This window comes from Moschus berezovskii, chromosome 4 (assembly GCF_049115385.1).
Source record: "Moschus berezovskii isolate FMDL1 chromosome 4, NW_MosBer_1.0, whole genome shotgun sequence".
Classification (NCBI taxonomy): domain Eukaryota; kingdom Metazoa; phylum Chordata; class Mammalia; order Artiodactyla; family Moschidae; genus Moschus; species Moschus berezovskii.
The window spans coordinates 80,077,397-80,095,104 of record NC_142463.1 but is presented as its reverse complement, the minus strand read 5'-3'; the positions used below and the strand labels follow the sequence as shown (position 1 = coordinate 80,095,104).

The following is a 17,708-nucleotide window of genomic DNA, read 5'->3' as shown; positions in this document are numbered from 1 at the left end:
AGCGTTTCTCATGATGTATAATTAAGTGCAAATATGCATGACTTAAAATGCAGGTGGGTGTTGAGGAATGGAAACTCAAAATGGCAAATACAATTTTAGATTCAGTAGTCCATGCTCTTTAAATAATCTTTGCTGTGAGATGTTAAAATATTGTGAGAAAATGGAAGTGTGAAAAGATGGTTTATTAAATATTCATTCTTGAGCTTCAAGGCACATATGCCTTCACGCATTCAATGATGAACAACAACAACTACAAAAAACTTTTAAATCACACCCAAAACATAATCCTTCTGACTCAGACAGATGATTTATATCTGCTTTACTAAAAATTCCTACAAATTAATAAGGAAACATATAAATCAATAGAATAATGGGATTGGGGTATAAACAGGTAATTCACCAAAGAAGTACAAAAATAAAATACACATATAAAAGGATGCTGAACTTCACCAGTTAAAACATGTAAATTAAAATAAATATGATATTTTTCTAATCAGATTAGAAACATTTAAAAGGTTGATATCAATAACTGTTGGACAAGTGTGAGGTATGGTAAAATAAGCTTTAAAGTTTTGATTAAAGTATAAATTTGTGCAAATTTTTGAAAAATGAATTTTCCTTATTAAAATCTGTAAAGTACATTTCCTGTTACCTAGTAATCCCACTTCTAGGAATCCAACCTATAGATATGATTTCATGAGAATGTAAAAATAAAATAGAATGTGGTTATTACAACAATGTTAGTAACAGCAGAAATTTAAAACAGCTTATATACCTACTGATAAGTGAATAGTTCAATGAAGGGGTAGACATGAAACAAGGCTTCCCTGGTAGCTCAGATGGTAAGAATCTGCCTGCAATGCAGGAGACCTGGGTTCAATCCCTATGGTGGGAAGATCCCCTGGAGCAGGGAATGGCAACTCACTCTAATGCTCTTGCCTGGAGAATTCCATGGACAGAGGAGCCTGGCGGGCTACAGTCCACGGGGTCACAGAGTCTTGACACAACTGAGCACACACACAGAGACATAAAACCATCACAACCATTTAAAAAGGCATTGATAGGATTACCAATGTACTGGCAATGTTCTTTTTCTCAAGCTGAGTAGTGGCTGTCTGGATGCTCAATATGCATATATTTATTTACTTACATAATTGTACATGTCTTTGCCTGCTTCTGAATTTTAACCAAAAAATGAAAAGGAAAGAATGAGGGTAAGTCTATACGGATTAATATAGTAAGATGTATGTGATATATTAAGAAAAAAAAAATAAGAGACCATAAAGCCTATTACAAATGGCATAATCCTTATTTTATGGGAAAAAAAGTACCATGTATGCATGCATATGGACATATCACATGCTTATATAAAAACCATGGAGAATATGTAACAAACCTCTGGAGAATGGGATTATAAGGATAATTTTGGGAGGAATAGTGTGGCATTGGAGAGATTTCATATCTTTTCTAAAACATAATTTTGAAGGTATATATGAATATGGCATATACACGTGTACATATTCAGTTCAGTTCAGTCGCTCAGTCGTGTCCGACTCTTTGCAACCCCATGAATCACAGATACGTATATATATACACACATATGTATATGTTTACTTCTATAGGTTTCAACTGACAAATAAAATCTTGCCCAAGAGAGTTTAGCAAGCAAAACAAGAGATCAAATTTGAATACATTCTAGTAAATATTTATGCAGCTATAGAAAGTGAACTATATAGTAAAAATTGTCCCATATGCCTGGTGAGAAATAGTTTATAGAAACGTTTAAGGCACTGTGATTAAAACTATGTTTCTCACATTGTAGTTAGATAAACGAAATCATTTTATCAACTACAGCTAATCTATTTTTATATAAAATTTATAGCAAATAATCTGAATTCAACTGTTTTAGAAATGTTGTTCTTGTTCAGTTGCCAAGTCATGTCCAGCTCTTTGCGATCACATGGAATATAACATGCCAGGCTTCCCTGTCCTTCACCATCTCCCGGAGTTTGCCCAAGTTCATGTCCATTGATCGGTGATCCCATCCAACCATCTCATCCTTTGTCACCTCCTCTTATAATACATTAAAAAAATTTCCCAAATAGTAATTAAAAGAAAATACTTATTTAATTATATTTAAGCTCAAAGCATGATTCTAAGTGTTTTTATGTGTTAATTCAATTATTACAACCAATTATTATAATTATATATATTTTATAGATGAGATACAGAGAGTTTAAATCATTTGACAAAGGTCACACAGCTTGTAAGTATCAGAACCACGATTTAAATTCAGGCATTTTGATTCTAATTTTCCACCATTTTATACTGTCTCTTAAAGAATTTTAACTAAAACCTAATATTCATCATTAAATGATATATTGTAGCCCTGAAGTATATTTTATGTCTCCCTCCATGAGATACATGAAAACATTTTGAAAAATATAGAACATTATAAAATGCAAAATATTAAGATTGTAAAGCTTTAGTTATTATCTCCCTCTCCATAATTCAAAGATTCTTATGCTTTGGATCTACAGTAGATTATAAGGAATGTTACGCTTGTCAAGGCAAAATTTGTTTTTGAAGGAAATAGTATATAATTAAAAGACGCTTGCTCCTTGGAAGGAAAGTTATGACCAACCTTGATAGTATATTAAAAAGCAGAGACATTACTTTGCCAACCAAGGTCCGTCTAGTCAAGGCAATGGTTTTTCCCGTGGTCATGTATGGATGTGAGAGTTGGACTGTGAAGAAGGCTGATCGCCGAAGAATCGATGCTTTTGAACTGTGGTGTTGGAGAAGACTCTTGAGAGTCCCTTATACTGCAAGGAGATCCAACCAGTCCATTCTAAAGGAGATCGATCCTGGATGTTCATTGGAGGGACTGATGCTAAAGCTGAAACTGCAATACTTTGGCCACCTCATGCGACGAGTTGACTCACTGGAAAAGACTCTGATGCTGGGAAAGGTTGGGGGCGGGAGGAGAAGGGGACGACGGAGAATGAGATGGCTGGATGGCATCACCGACTCGATGGACATGAGTTTGAGTGAACTCCGGGAGTTGGTGATGGACAGGGAGGCCTGGCGTGCTGTGATTCATGGGGTCGCGGAGAGTCGGACACGACTGAGCGACTGAACTGAACTGAACTGAACTGAACTGAACTGAGTATATAATTTTGAGATACTGATCATAACTTTCTTATTTACTTCACAGACTAATATGAATTGCCCCAACAATTGTGTTTATTCATTCCAGTGCCAAGGAACTATAGAGCTACTTAAGTCATAGTTTATCTACCAAAATTTATTCTGTGTTAATAGATAAAAGTTTGAGAGTAAATGATACTGTGCAGTGTTTTTTTTCCCAATAAATTAAAATTCACTTTGGAGAATGGAAAGCATTTTTTAAAAATTCTAGAGAATAATTACAACATTGCATATAAGGAAGGATTAAAATGAGTGTCATAAGATATGTGAGGTATATAACAGTTCGGAGAAGGTAGAAACTGTTGGATTATGAAATAATTGCAGGAGTTTTTATGCCTAATGAAGTTGGGTCAGCAAGGCAGGGAAAGAATCAAGAGTTCATAAAAGAGGATACTTTACTTTTGGTTTTTAACAAATTAAATATAATTATGACTTTATTTTGCCTACTTTCTTAGAATTGTTGAAAAATCACTGTAATTCTGGAGGGACATTTCGGAAAAAATATAATAGTGAAAAGGTTGCTGGCTTTTTTGAACTATTCATGTGACAATGTTTTTCTAACATTATCTTCTAACCCTAACCCTAATGAAAAAAAATAAAAATAAAAATATAATGTTTTTCTAACATTATCACATGAACAGTTCTTCCTTTTTTTAATCAAGGTCAATTAAATGATGAAAATCCCTTTTTTTGTAATTCTTTTAGCATGAATTACTAGAACTTAATTACTGTTTCTCTGATTTTAGTTAGACAAGCCCAAACAAACATATAGACCAATTGGCTACTAGTTATTACATATATATTTTACTAATGAAAAATGTAGAGATCAGTGATTGGCCAAAGGTTATCTGGTAACATTCAGGACTTTAAACTGTCATTTCAAAGCTTTACCACACTCGGGTTATCATAGCTTTGAAATATGAAAGTGAAAACACTAGGAGTCTGAACTCTCAAATCAATAGTGGGATGTAGCAAAAGAGCAGGGGGCTACAATGAGTTACATCTCCCAATCCTCTGAAAAGCAAATGTAATTTATACCAGGAAAAGTCATTTAAGTAAAATGTTAACATGCTGTAAAAGAGGAAAAGGAAGTTGTACAAGAATTGGCTATTAAAGAACATGCAGTTAGAGGCAACTCTAATGATGGAACTGCCAGGAAGTGGTTTAAAATATTTCCTTAAAAAAAAAAAATAGTACAGCAACTAGTTTTATTATCCTTAATAAGTTCCCTGGGCCTTATTTATATTTACCCAGAAATCTGTGAATGCTTAAATTTACAAATATTCTTTAAAGAGCTCCCATCCTTCCTATTACATGATGGGAAAAGAGTGGGTGTTATGTCATACCGTGGGTAGGAAAGGGTAGGACAGCACAAGAGGTAGGTTTTGGTGCCAACAGACTGAGAACTTGTCCCAGAATTAATGCCTGGAAGGAATCCAGACTTGCAGTAATCAACATTCAGTCCCTATTGCACACAAGCAAAAAGGAGCAAACTAAGCAATGAGAAAATCAGACAAACTAAAAAAGAAACTATTAGAGACCCCCCAAAATGGCTTCTTTTTAAAGTGCATTGGAGAAGTGGTTAAGGTCATATTACTTTAAAACATAGATTATCCTTCTGATGATCTAAGGCTACAGCAAAAGCAGTATGGAGCAGTTACCTAAACAATTACATAGGAAATGGAGCAAAATATTGTTCACTAAGGTTGTGTCAGGAAACTGAATAATACTGAAATTTAAGTTCACTGGGGCATGAACCCAAATGCAAATTACACACTAAAAAATTCAGTTTGACCTAACTATGAAGCTGCAATCAGCAACTGGGTTTTTTTATGCATGTGGATTTTTCAATCAGACTCATATTGCTTTGGTCAATGAAAGGACTCCTTGATTTTTTTGAAGATTGGAAATAATATATCATTACCCATTAGCGAGGTCAAGAGTATAGGTAATTGGTATTGCTGTTCTCTTGAACCAAGAGAGTGTATTAGATCAGATATATTCTTTATTTACTCTTTCTTCCAGTATCTCCTTCTTTCCAAAGGGAGAGAGAAACAGTACCTTCAGTTCAGTTCAGTTCAGTCGCTCAGTCATGCCCGACTCTTTGCGACCCCATGAATCACAGCACGCCAGGACTCCCTGTCCATCACCAACTCCCGGAGTTCACTCAAACTCATGTCCATCGAGCTGCTGATGCCATCCAGCCATCTCATTCTCTGTCGTCCCCTTCTCCTCCCGCCCCCAATCCCTCCCAGCATCAGAGTCTTTTCCAGTGAGTCAACTCGTCGCATGAGGTGGCCAAAGTATTGCAGTTTCAGCTTTAGCATCAGTCCTTCCAATGAACACCCAGGACTGATCTCTAAAATGGACTGGTTGGATCTCCTTGCAGTCCAAGGGACTCTCAAGAGTCTTCTCCAGCACCACAGTTCAAAAGCATCAATTCTTCGGCGATCAGCTTTCTTCACAGTCCAACTCTCACGTCCATACATGACCACGGGAAAAACCATAGCCTTGACTAGACGGACCTTGGTTGGCAAAGTAATGTCTCTGCTTTTTAACATGCTATCTAGGTTGGTCATGACTTTCCTTCCAAGGAGTAAGCGTCTTTTAATTTCATGGCTGCAATCAGCATCTGCAGTCATTTTGGAGCCCCCCAAAATAAAGTCTGACACTGTTTCCACTGTTTCCCCATCTATTTCCCATGAAGTGATGGGACCAGATGCCATGATCTTAGTTTTCTGAATGTTGAGCTTCAAGTCAACTTTTTCACTCTCCTCGTTCACTTTCAAGAGGCTTTTTAGTTCCTCTTCACTTTCAGCCATAAGGGTGGTATCATCTGCAAATCTGAGGTTATTGATATTTCTAAGTTGTGCAGATATGGATGTGAAAAGATCCTATAGTCTGCAATGAAAATGAAAAAGATTATTTATCAAACTTGGTTAATAAAATGCAAAATAATATACTTTATGATGAGGCTTGACAAGATTGATAAACAATATGATAAAAAGCATACAGAAATAAAACCTAGGAAACTAGTCCACTCTCTAGTCCTGTTACCTTGTACAGATGACGCTTTCTGGGGTTCAGTTTTATCATCTATGCACCTACTTTATGAGTGGTTTTGAAGGATTAGATGAGATTAATATCTTGAAACAAATAACAGAGCTGTATACAAGGACATGCTATTATTGACCTTGTGTTCTATTTTATTATTTGTCAGTTACCATATAAATGCAGTCTCTTATGAAGCACAATGGACCTGGAATCTTAATTGAAACTTTTCTAGCCCCCTTTATTTTTTTTTTAATAAATAAGGAGTAATGAAACATATAGTTCCTTTGGTGAAATGCTTTTGGTAGGGGCTCTTTACATATGTCAAATAACAAGTCATAAAATTGGGACTTTCTTAGAAATTCCAGATTCAACATCTGCATTAGCTTAGATTAACTTTGGGAGTAAATGACAGAAACAATAGCTTAATAAAGAGAGAAATTTGTTTTTGTCTCATAGAAAATTCCAGGAAGTGGTTCATGACTGGCATTGTGACCCATACTGCCAAGAACTCAGGAGTCATTCATCTTGATATTCTGAACTGCGGGGCTTCAACCTCATGGTCTAAGATGGCAGCATCACATTCCAGTGGAGCAAACAGGGAAAGGCTCAGGGGACAAGAGTAAAGGGGCCTACCTCTTGCTCTCTCCTGAAGAATGTTCATAAAACTGCCACAAGAGGAACTTCCCTGCTGGTGCAGTGGATAAAGAATCTGCCTGCCGACCCAGGGGACATGGGTTCCATCCCTGCTCCAGGAAAATTCTACGTGTCGCAGCCTGTGTGCCCCAACTGCTGGGCTTGCACTCTAAAGCCAGAAAGCCACAACTACTGAGCCTGCATGCTGCAACTACTGAAGCCCATGCTCTTAAGAGATTGTACTCTGCAACAATTCACTGCGATGAGAAGCCTGTGCACAGCAACCAGAGAGTTAGTTAATCCCCGCTCTCTGCAACTAGAGAAAGCCTGTGTACAGCAACGAAGACCCAGTGCAGCCAATAATTAATTAATCAATCAATTAAAAACTGCCAAAAGACACTTCCATTTGTATGCTGCTGGCCATGCCTGGTTGCAAGCTGGTAATAAAATGTCCACTGCAAATGGTCACAAATCTGACCTTCTCCAACTCTGGGAACAACTATTGGGGGATAACTATCAGTCTCTGTCATTTATCATTTAATTTATATAACTATTTTAGTTTAGAAACTTTTTCTTCTTGAATGAGTAAAGAGACTGGTCCAAGAAATATGTCAGAAAAGTGAAATAAAGCTGCCTTGTGAATGTTTATTATTGTCTTTTTAATTCTGAAAAGTAGTAAGCTCTAATGGGGGCTTCCCAGGTGGCTCCAGTGGTAAAGAACCTGCTTGCAATGCAGGAGAGGAAAGAGAGGCAGGTTCGCTCTCTCGGTCCAGAAGATCCCCTGGAGGAGGGCACGGCCACCCACTGCAGTATTCTTGCCTGGAGAACCCCATGGACAGAGGAGGCTGGCAGTCTACAGTCCATAGGTCACAAAGAGTTGGACAGGACTGAAGTGACTTAGCACACACACACAAGCTCCAATGACTTCAGTGGTTTAAAATGCCGATTAGGTTTATCATTGTGTAATTATTATTCCTATACTTCTGAATATCTAAAATGCTTATTTCTCTGTCTGCACATTGACCTACAACATACTAAACAAAGCTAAAAATAATGTAAGCATAAATAACAATACAAAAATTCTCAAAACATTTACAAGAACCACGAAGGAGAGGCAGCATGAAATGTGTCAAGAGCACAGGTTTTGTAAAGAGAGTCCTGGGACAGAAGCCCACAGGTCACCCATTCATGCATTCATCCATAGCATCTATTGACGTTATGTGTGTACGTTTCAGATACTGTGTGTTAGGCATGGAATGCAACTTTCTTAGGGAGACAGGAGAAAACCTACAATTTTATAAATAATAATTCAAATTACAACTGCAATAAGTAATTCAAAGTAAGAGTAGAGGGTTCTATGACTATCAAAACACAAAATCTAGCAATTACATAGAATGAGGGAAATTTATATTTACTAGTTGAAAGATCTTTTACACTTGAAAGTTTAGATACATCACATTAAAAAAAAGAAATTGCAAAATAGGGTGCACAGTATAATTCAATTTCATTTATACAGTTGCCCCTCAAAATTATAAAAATATTGTTATTACTGTTTTTGTGACAATATTATGCATGTATAAATCCACTGAAAAAAATTGTAGGAATTACTTTGAACTATCAACAGAAGTAATCTCTGATATTTTTGTTAAATATTTTTCTAAGGATTTAATTGTTTGCAAACAGCACATGTATTTCATTTGTGCTCAGAAAAAATTCTTTAAATGCATTTAAAATATTAGTTTAGGAATATAAAATTAACTGCAACATGAGTGTGATGCCTGGAGACTGACCTCCATCTAGTAACTGTTCAGTTCAGTTCAGTCACTCTGTCATGTCCAACTTTTTGCAACCCCATGGACTGCAGCACGCCAGGCCTCCCTGTCCATCACCAACTCCCAGAGTTTACTCAAACTCATGTCCATTGAGTCGGTGATGCCATCCAACCATCTCATCCTCTGTCGTCCCCTTCTCCTCCTGCCTCAGTCTTTCCCAGAATCAGGGACTTTTCAAAGGAGTCAGTTCTTCACATCAGGTGGCCAAAGTATCAGAGTTTCAGCTTCAATATCAGTCCTTCCAATGAATATTCAGGACTGATTTCCTTTAGGATAGACTGGATTGATCTCCTTGCTGTCCAAGGAACACTCAAGAGTTTTCTCCAACACCACAGTTCAAAAGCATCAATTCTTCAGCGCTCAGCTTTCTTTATAGTCCAACTCTCACATCCATACATGACTACTGGAAAAACCATAGCTCTGACTAGATGGACCTTTGTTGGCAAAGTAATGTCTCTGCTTTTTAATATGCTGTCTAGGTTGGTCATAACTTCTCTTCCAAGGAGCAAGCATCTTTTAATTTCATGGCTGCAATCACCATCTGCAGTGATTTTGGAGCCCCCCAAAATAAAGTCTGTCACTGTTTTCCCTGTTTTCCCATTTATTTGCCATGAAGTGATGGGACCAGATGCCATGATTTTAGTTTTCTGACTGTTAAGCTTTAAGACATCTTTTTCACCTTTCTCTTTCACTTTCATCAAGAGGTTTTTTAGTTTTTCTTTGCTTTCTGCCATAAGGGTGGTGTCATCTTCATATCAGAGGTTATTGATATTTCTCCCAGCAATCTTGATTCCAGCTTGTGCTTCATCCAGCCCACTGTTTCTCATGATGAATTCTGCATATGTTAAATAAGCATGGTGACAATATATAGCCTTGACATACTCCTTTCCTGATTTGGAACCAGTCTGTTGTTCCATGTCCAGTTCTAACTGTTACTTCCTGACCTACATACAGATTTCTCAGGAGGCAGGTAAGGTGGTCTGGTATCTCTTGAAGAATTCTCCACAGTTTGTGGTGATCCACAAAGGCTTTGGCACAGTCAATAAAGCAGAAATAGATGTTTTTCTTGAACTCTCTTGCTTTTTCAATAATCCAACAAATGTTGGCAATTTGATCTCTGGTTCCTCTGCCTTTTCTAAATCCAGCTTGAACATCTGGAAGTTCATGGTTCACATATTGTTGAAGCCTGGCTTGGAGAATTTTAAGCATGAGCTTACTAGTGTGTGAGATGAGTGCAACTGTGCGGTAGTTTGAGCATTCTTTGGCATTGCCTTTCTTTGGGATTGGAATGAAAACTGACTTTTTCCAGTCCTGTAGCCACTGCCGAGTTTTCCAATTTGCTGACATATTGAGTGCAGCACTTTCACAGCATCATCTTTTAGGATTTGAAATAGCTCAACTGGAATTCCATCACGTCCACTAGCTTTGTTCATGGTGATTCTTCCTAAGGCCCACTTGACTTCGCATTCTAGCATGTCTGGCTCTAGGTGAATGATCATACCATTGTGATTACCTGGGTCATGAAGATCCTTTTCATATAGTTCTTCTGTGTATTCTTGCTACCTCTTCTTAATATCTTCTGTTTCTGTTAGGTCCATACCATTTCTGTCCTTTATTGAGCTCATCTTTGCATGAAATATTCCCTTGCAGTGTTTTGTTAAGTACTCACTGTGTGTTTATTTTGTGAGAGCCAAAATCATCTCTACTTTAATTCCTTCAGTATTCCTATAAACTATGGGAAATCAGAACTTACTTTCATTGCTTTGTAAATGGAAAAATATAATTATCTTTAATGTTGGATACCAAATCTTGAGTTTTCACAATGAAAGAAATAATTAATTAACGTATTTTAAAATGGGTTTCCCTGGTGGCTCAGGTGGTAAAGAATCCACCTGCAATGCAGGAGACCTGGGTTCGATCCCTGGGTTGGGAAGGTCCCTTGTAGAAGGGAATATTGTGCTGCTGTTTAGTCACTAACTCATGTCTGACTCTTTTGCGACCCCATGGGCTGTAGCCCTCCAGGTTCCTCTGATTATTTTATTTATTCTTTTGTTTGTTTGCTAATGTTTTTCTATTAGGTCTTCCCAGGTGGCTCAGCTGTAAAGAAACCGCCTGCCAATGCAGGAGATGTGGGTTTGATCCTGAAATGGCAACCCACTGCAATATTCTTGCCTGGAAATTTCCATGGACAAAGGAGTCACAAGACTCAGACTTGACTTAGTGACTAAATAGCAGCCCAACATTCTCCTAATTAAAAAGGGTTGCCATTCCCTTCTCCAAGGGATCTTCCCAACCCAGGGATTGAACCCAGGTCTCCTGCATTCCAGGCAGATTCCTTATGGTCTGAGCCACCAGGGAAGCCCCAGATTGAAAATGAAAAGGACATAGACCCTGCCTTCAAAACACTTTTGATTTAGTAATAGAGACAGATACATAAATAACTTTCCAAATATATTACTAGAAAAGTAAGATAACCATAGGCAACTTTTAGATGTAGACATAACTCTAACATGCCAGTACATGCACATACTTCTATAGAGTATCACAGAATTATACATTTTATTATGAGGGAAACCAAGGGCAAAAAGCATCAATGGCTTCCTCTGTTGCAAAAACACGAAAATACAGAAAAATAAATTTGAGCTGAGAAGACAAGAGGAGAAAGATAAATTTTGCTCAAATAGCTATCATACTTATAAAGCTTCATGGCTTTTGTGTAAAAAGTCACTTTCTAGTCCTTATGTAATGATCCTTAATTGTGAAACAGTTTAGCTGCTGACAATATAAAACCATTGCAGAAAAAGTCCTCCTATCTCAAAGAAGTTCTGCTTTTCTCTTATTTGTCAGTTTTTCTAGTGGTGACTGTGGTAATAAAAGAAAGCCTTAGATCCATAGTGATAAGATGGAGTGGTTATTTTTCTTTCTTGGCAGTCAGCATGGGCATTTATATTGAGAGCTCACTAATAAGCATTTTCATTATCAGTGTAATGAAACGCCTTCATAATGGTTTTGCAGACAATCAGCTCTCACTGAGACATGCACTCATTCATCCAATCAACACTCTCTATCACCTACAATATGCCAAATCATTATTGGACTCTGAGCTCTAAGAAATAAGGAAGCCAAAGTCCATGCCCTTGAATTCACATGGAGACTCATTGTATAGGGAAAAATTTCCTAAACTCTGGCATTCTGTGGTTAATAGAATCAACCATACTGTTAACCACATGGTCTTCATTTCTCTATTCATTTAATAAATGTGAATTGAGCTCCTTCTAAGTAGCAAGAACTGTGCTAAGCACAAAACAGCAGTTAAAAGCAGCCATGGCCTCTCTTCTAAAAGAGTACATAGTCGGGCTGGGGCAGACTGAGGAAGCAGTTGTTAGTTTCCTAAACAATTTCCATTATCCCTTCTTTTCTCTAAAAGAAAACGGATTCTTGCATGGGGAGCAATATGTCCAGCCTTACATAATGGGTCATGATTAGTTTAAACCTGTGATTCCCAAACTGTGTGCCCAGTTTCCAAGGACACTGGAATAAACTCACTGGGAGCCATTGCACATTTTCATTTTCAAGGGAAACACAGTGGAGCTCAGTATCTGTTGGACCGCATGCACTACTAGCTTAAGGTGCAGTTTTCACCTGAGATTACCACATACCTTTAGACTATGCCATATCACTGCAAAACTGGATTTTCAGTGGTTGCTGACTGAAAAAGAAAGTATGGCATGAAATGCACGTAGAATGAGAAATGGCAATGTCCAGTGTGATTCCAGTGTTTGAGAAGTTATGGAGTACCCAATACAGAATTCTCATTAATGACACATGGCTATTATTGTTCTTTCAATTTACGTGCATAATTTATTCAAATGGCTACTAAGTTGTAAATGGAATTACTATGTATTTCCTGGGGTTTCCCTGATAGCTCAGTTGGTAAAAAAAAAATTCCGCCTACAATGCAGACCCTGGTTCAGTTCCTGGGTTGGGAAGATATGATGGAAAAGGGGTAAGTTACTCACCCCAGTATTCTTCGGCTTTCCTGGTGGCTCAGCTGGTAAAGAATCTGCCTGTAATGCGGGATACCTGGATTTGATCCCTGGGTTGGGAAGAATCCCCGGAGAAGGGAAAGGCTACCCACTCCAGTATTCTGGCCTGGCGAATTCCATGGACTGAATAGTCCATGGGGTCGCAAAGAGTCAGACACGACTGAGTGATTTTCACTTGGCCTATGTATAGGTTGTGGCACACGGGCTTAGTTGCTCTGTGACCTGGGGGATCCCAGGACTAGGGAATAGACCCGTATCCCCTGCATTGGTAGGCAGATTCTTTACCACTGAGCCATCAGGGAAGCCCAAGATTCACTTGGATCTTTAAATGACTCTCTCAAATTCGAAGAAATATCATGCTTGGCAAACTGCTTTATTGTCTACCAACCTTGCCCCAGTCTCCCCATCCCTCATTTGGAGTTTATTTCACTAAGTAAATTGTCTAAATAGTTTTTCACATCTGTTACAGCTAGTAAGTGGCATAGCAAGAATTTTAAACCAGATCTCTCTAGAGTGTGCACTCTGAACACTACTTCCCTATATATTATTATATAATTCAATGGTCTTTGAGTTTTAACATTTAACATCACTCACCAAGTAAATGATAACATAATGCCAAATACTGACAGCTAGCAATTTTTCAGTATGCATTAGCAGGGTCTCCAAGAACGCAATCAGAGCAAGTGATTTTTCACAGGGCTTGGGAGACAGGAAAACGGGATCACCAAAAGGACTAGTGTGCTATTTCCTAGCTCAGTTTCAGTTCAGTTCAGTCGTGCAGTCGTGTCCGACTTTTTGCGACCCCATGGACTGCAGCATGCCATACCTCCCTGTCCATCACCAACTCCTGGAGTTTACCCAAATTCATGTCCATTGAGTCGGTGATACCATCCAACCATCTCCTCCTCTGTCGTCCCCTTCTCCTCCTGCCTTCAATCTTTCCCAGCTAAGTGACCATTAATTTATACGGGTATGTTAAACATTCTTTGAAGGCTCAAACCTTCCTTCAAACTTTTAAAACATAAAGCTGATATCATTTTCCTGTTCAAACTCTTGAAAGCACAGTTTAGAAAGTCCTTCACAATCTGGTTCCAGGGACTTCCCTGGTGGTCCAGTGATTGGGAATCTGCAGAGCATGGGCTCTGGACTTCAAAGGTTAGTAAAGGTTAGTCAGATTAAAGTGAGGAAACTGGGTTGGGAGGGAGAGCATTTCAGGCAAGAACAGGCAGAAGCAACATCACGTGGAAGAAAGAGCCAGGCCCACCAAAGAGAGTTCACTGAGGGGAGGATGATGAGAGAGGCTGACAAGGCAGGTAGGCAAAAGCCAGAAGCTGGAAAGTCATGTGGAATGTGGGCCTTCCCTTCATGGACGATGGGAAGTCCACAAAGTGTACTGAGCCAGGAATGACATGTTTAGATCAGACTTGTGCTTCAGATAGTTCACTCTAGAGTCAGTTGGAAATGGTATTAACAGGCACCACTCCACGACCGCTATTTCCAGAAGTATTATCTTCCATTGACTTTTACAGGTAAATGTGGAAACTAATGAATGGATTTACTTAACAAAATTGTAGTTTGAATTCTTATCGTATTTTAAAACACAGTAATTAAAAATACAAAAGCTTTCCCCTGAAAGCCTTACGGTGCATGTTAGTGTGTTTTATTTTGTTTTTTACAAACTTTAATAACTATAATAAGCAAATTACTTTGAAGCTCTCCGTTTTTAAGGTGTTGCTCCATATATGAAATGTGATATTATAGCATTACCAAACTGCTTTATAATCTTTTTAAAAAAGTGCTTATTTGAATACACAAATATGATCAATGAATACAGAATTATATAATCACCAAGAGATGTTACTAGAGTTTTCATAATGGTCTTTTGGTTTTTCCTCTGCTGATACTGGTGCCAAAGAAATTAGGTTATAACTATTGTTTCTCTTTGTGGCTGAAGAAACATTTCCAAGTACAGAATGAATGGAGTTCATTCAGAGGCCTTGCAAATGGGCTGTGGCCCCTTATTATGCATAATGGGCCCCAAGAGGATATTTAGAACAAAACCAACTTTTCTTTTTTAACCCATTGACAAGGCCCTCACATTTTAAAGGAGTTCTACACCCCGGATTTACTTAAGTTTATCTGTCCTTTTATCACAATTTCTACAGAAGGATAGATATTAAGGATCCTCGACAGTCTTCCACTCAGAAAAGGCAGCTGATTCCTAACAATTTATTTATTCATTTTGTTTTTGGTTGTGTTGGGTCTTCATTGTTGCATCTGGGCTTTCTCTAGTTGTGGCGAGCAGGGGCTATTCTCGTCGTATGTGGGCTTACCTTGTTGCAAGAAGCATGGGCTCTCGGCATGCAGGCTCAATAATTGTGGTACATGGGTTTAGTTTCCCAGAGGCATGTGGAATCTTCCTGGACCAGGGATTGAACCTATGTCCCCTGCACTGGCAGGTGGATTCTTATCCACTGTACCACCAGGGAGGTCCTGAATTTTTTTTTTTTAATAACAGGGTAAACTGCATGTTATTTAAATCTTTAATTACAGAGGACATAGGCTTTTCCAATAGCCTAAGCCTGACACAATGACATGAAATAACATTTGAGAAGAAAATAAAGAGAGCTGGGTGGAGAGGGCAAGTCCCTGTAAACAGAAAAAAGGTGAAAAAGTGTCGCATCTTTCAGTAAACCTAATTTTTTTGTTGTTACTGTTGATCCTGAACACATCAGGGCTTCATGCACTTTTCTTTGAGTTCTTAAAAGGCAAGACAAGACACTACAAGTTGGGAAAAGAGGTTGTAACCCACTTCCTCCACACCCTCTTGACTCTCACCATCAATCCTTCCTGTGGTCTTTGCTTATGTAGTATCCTGTCTCATTATGACTGGACTGTGAAGAGTCAAACAACTGTCATCAACAATGTAGTATCAAACTGAAGGTCCCATATTTTTGTTAAACTTATCCATTTTGTCAACTTGGTCCATTCTGACCCCTTGTTCAACCACATAACAATCTCCTAAAGGTGCCAAGTTCACAGCTAGCAAATTAGCAGAGAAGTAAAAGACTTGGACATGACAGCAACTAAACAACAACAGCAGCAACAAAAACCTGTCATCTGATGCAATGGCTTCAGACAAAGTCAAAGGATTTTAATCGGAGAGGAAAGGAATTTCAAATTTTTGACCCACAAGTTCAATATTTAAAGGTTCTCTCGTATTTTTTTTTTTTTTTTTAGCAAGGGAACTAATTTATTCCTAGATTGGCCAGAGATGGATCTGTCTTTGTTTCAAAGTAGCTTGCAGGTTGGGCTACAAAAGACACACAGAAACCCAGTGAAAAGAGAGTAATGTGGTAGAAAGGAGATGGGTTCTTGGCATGTGCTTGCCCGTCAGCCTGCATTTCTGAGCGAGCACTCAGGGGCTGGCTGAGATGCCTGCCTCCTCCACTTCACTAGCCAGCCAGGACAAGCAGTGCTCCCTCGAACTGTGTACTTTTGAAGCACTTGATTTAATGGAGATATTAAAGACTAAAGAACAATTCTGAAACTGAGTCATTTTGGAAGAATAAAGAAAGAAAGAAAACCATCTAAGTCAAGTGAAACCACCTCTGACAGAGGACTGATAGAGGACAGCTCCTCTTTCCCCAGGAACTCTTGAAGGGCTAAAGCTGCAGCAGGATAATTGCTAATTAACCCCTTCATGTTTTCATTAAGTAAATACCTGTTAAACTTGTCACATATCCAGAGTTGTAGTTTTATTATATAAATATGGTATAATGACCATACATGTACTCTAAGAATTTTATTACATAACAATATTATATACTTACAGTAGAAATAAGGGTAGTCTACCTCATCAGGTTGTGGAAAGGATGAGATGAGATAATAAGCATAAAGTGCTCATAGCCATAGTCCTCTTGTATCATGATTGCAATATGGTCACTACTATAATTATTGCTCTAATAGAAGCTGTTCATGTAAAGCTGTATTTCTTTGCCCAGCTACAAATACGTTTTAATGGAGATACCAGAGGCTAAATAATAACTGAGATTTGAGTCAGATCTGGAAAAAAAGGATAAAGTTTTGATCCAGAGGTATTTATAAGACTTCAAACCACCACAAGACTTGGATTTCTTCTTGTTGCTGTTGTTTAGTCGCTCAGTCGTGTCCATCTATTTGTGACCCCATGGACTGCAGCACAAGAAATCTAAAGCAAGAAAGCAGGAGAACTGTAGGTGCCTTAATTCCTGAAGTTTGTGAAGAGATTTGCAATTTTGAGAATTTAGGCTTTGACAATGAATTAGGAAATCTGAATCCTGGCTCCATGACTTAATCTCTCTGTTCCTGAGTTTTCTTGTGCATAAAATGGAACCAATAGTTCTACCTATCTACACCTCAGGGTTGTGTTGTTGTGAACAATTTGCAGACCCTCTGCTCTTCAGCGCAATTCAGTTCAGTTCAGTCGCTCAGTCGTGTCTGACTCTCTGCGACCCCATGAATCACAGCACGCCAGGCCTCCCTGTCCATCACCAACTCCTGGAGTTCACTCAAACTCATGTCCACAGAGTCGGTGATGCCATCCAGCCATCTCATTCTCGGTCGTCCCCTTCTCCTCCCGCCCCCAATCCCTCCCAGCATCAGAGTCTTTTCCAGTGAGTCAACTCGTCGCATGAGGTGGCCAAAGTATTGCAGTTTCAGCTTTAGCATCAGTCCTTCCAATGAACACCCAGGATTGATCTCCTTTAGAATGGACTGGTTGGATCTCCTTGCAGTCCAAGGGACTCTCAAGAGTCTTCTCCAGCACCACAGTTCAAAAGCATCAATTCTTCGGCAATCAGCTTTCTTCACAGTCCAACTCTCACATCCATACATGACCACGGGAAAAACCATAGCCTTGACTAGACGGACCTTGGTTGGCAAAGTAATGTCT

The 17,708-nt window shown here is 38.6% G+C and overlaps 1 long non-coding RNA gene across 1 annotated transcript in view; it reads right to left on the bottom strand.

The window, feature by feature from the left end:
• Window positions 1-17,708, bottom strand: part of LOC129540558 (uncharacterized) — a 92,534-nt gene that overhangs the window by 13,522 nt on the left and 61,304 nt on the right. The window contains exon 2 of the long non-coding RNA XR_016037231.1: window positions 5,272-6,111. This is a non-coding gene — a long non-coding RNA (uncharacterized LOC129540558). The remainder of the gene's footprint in view (window positions 1-5,271; window positions 6,112-17,708) is intronic.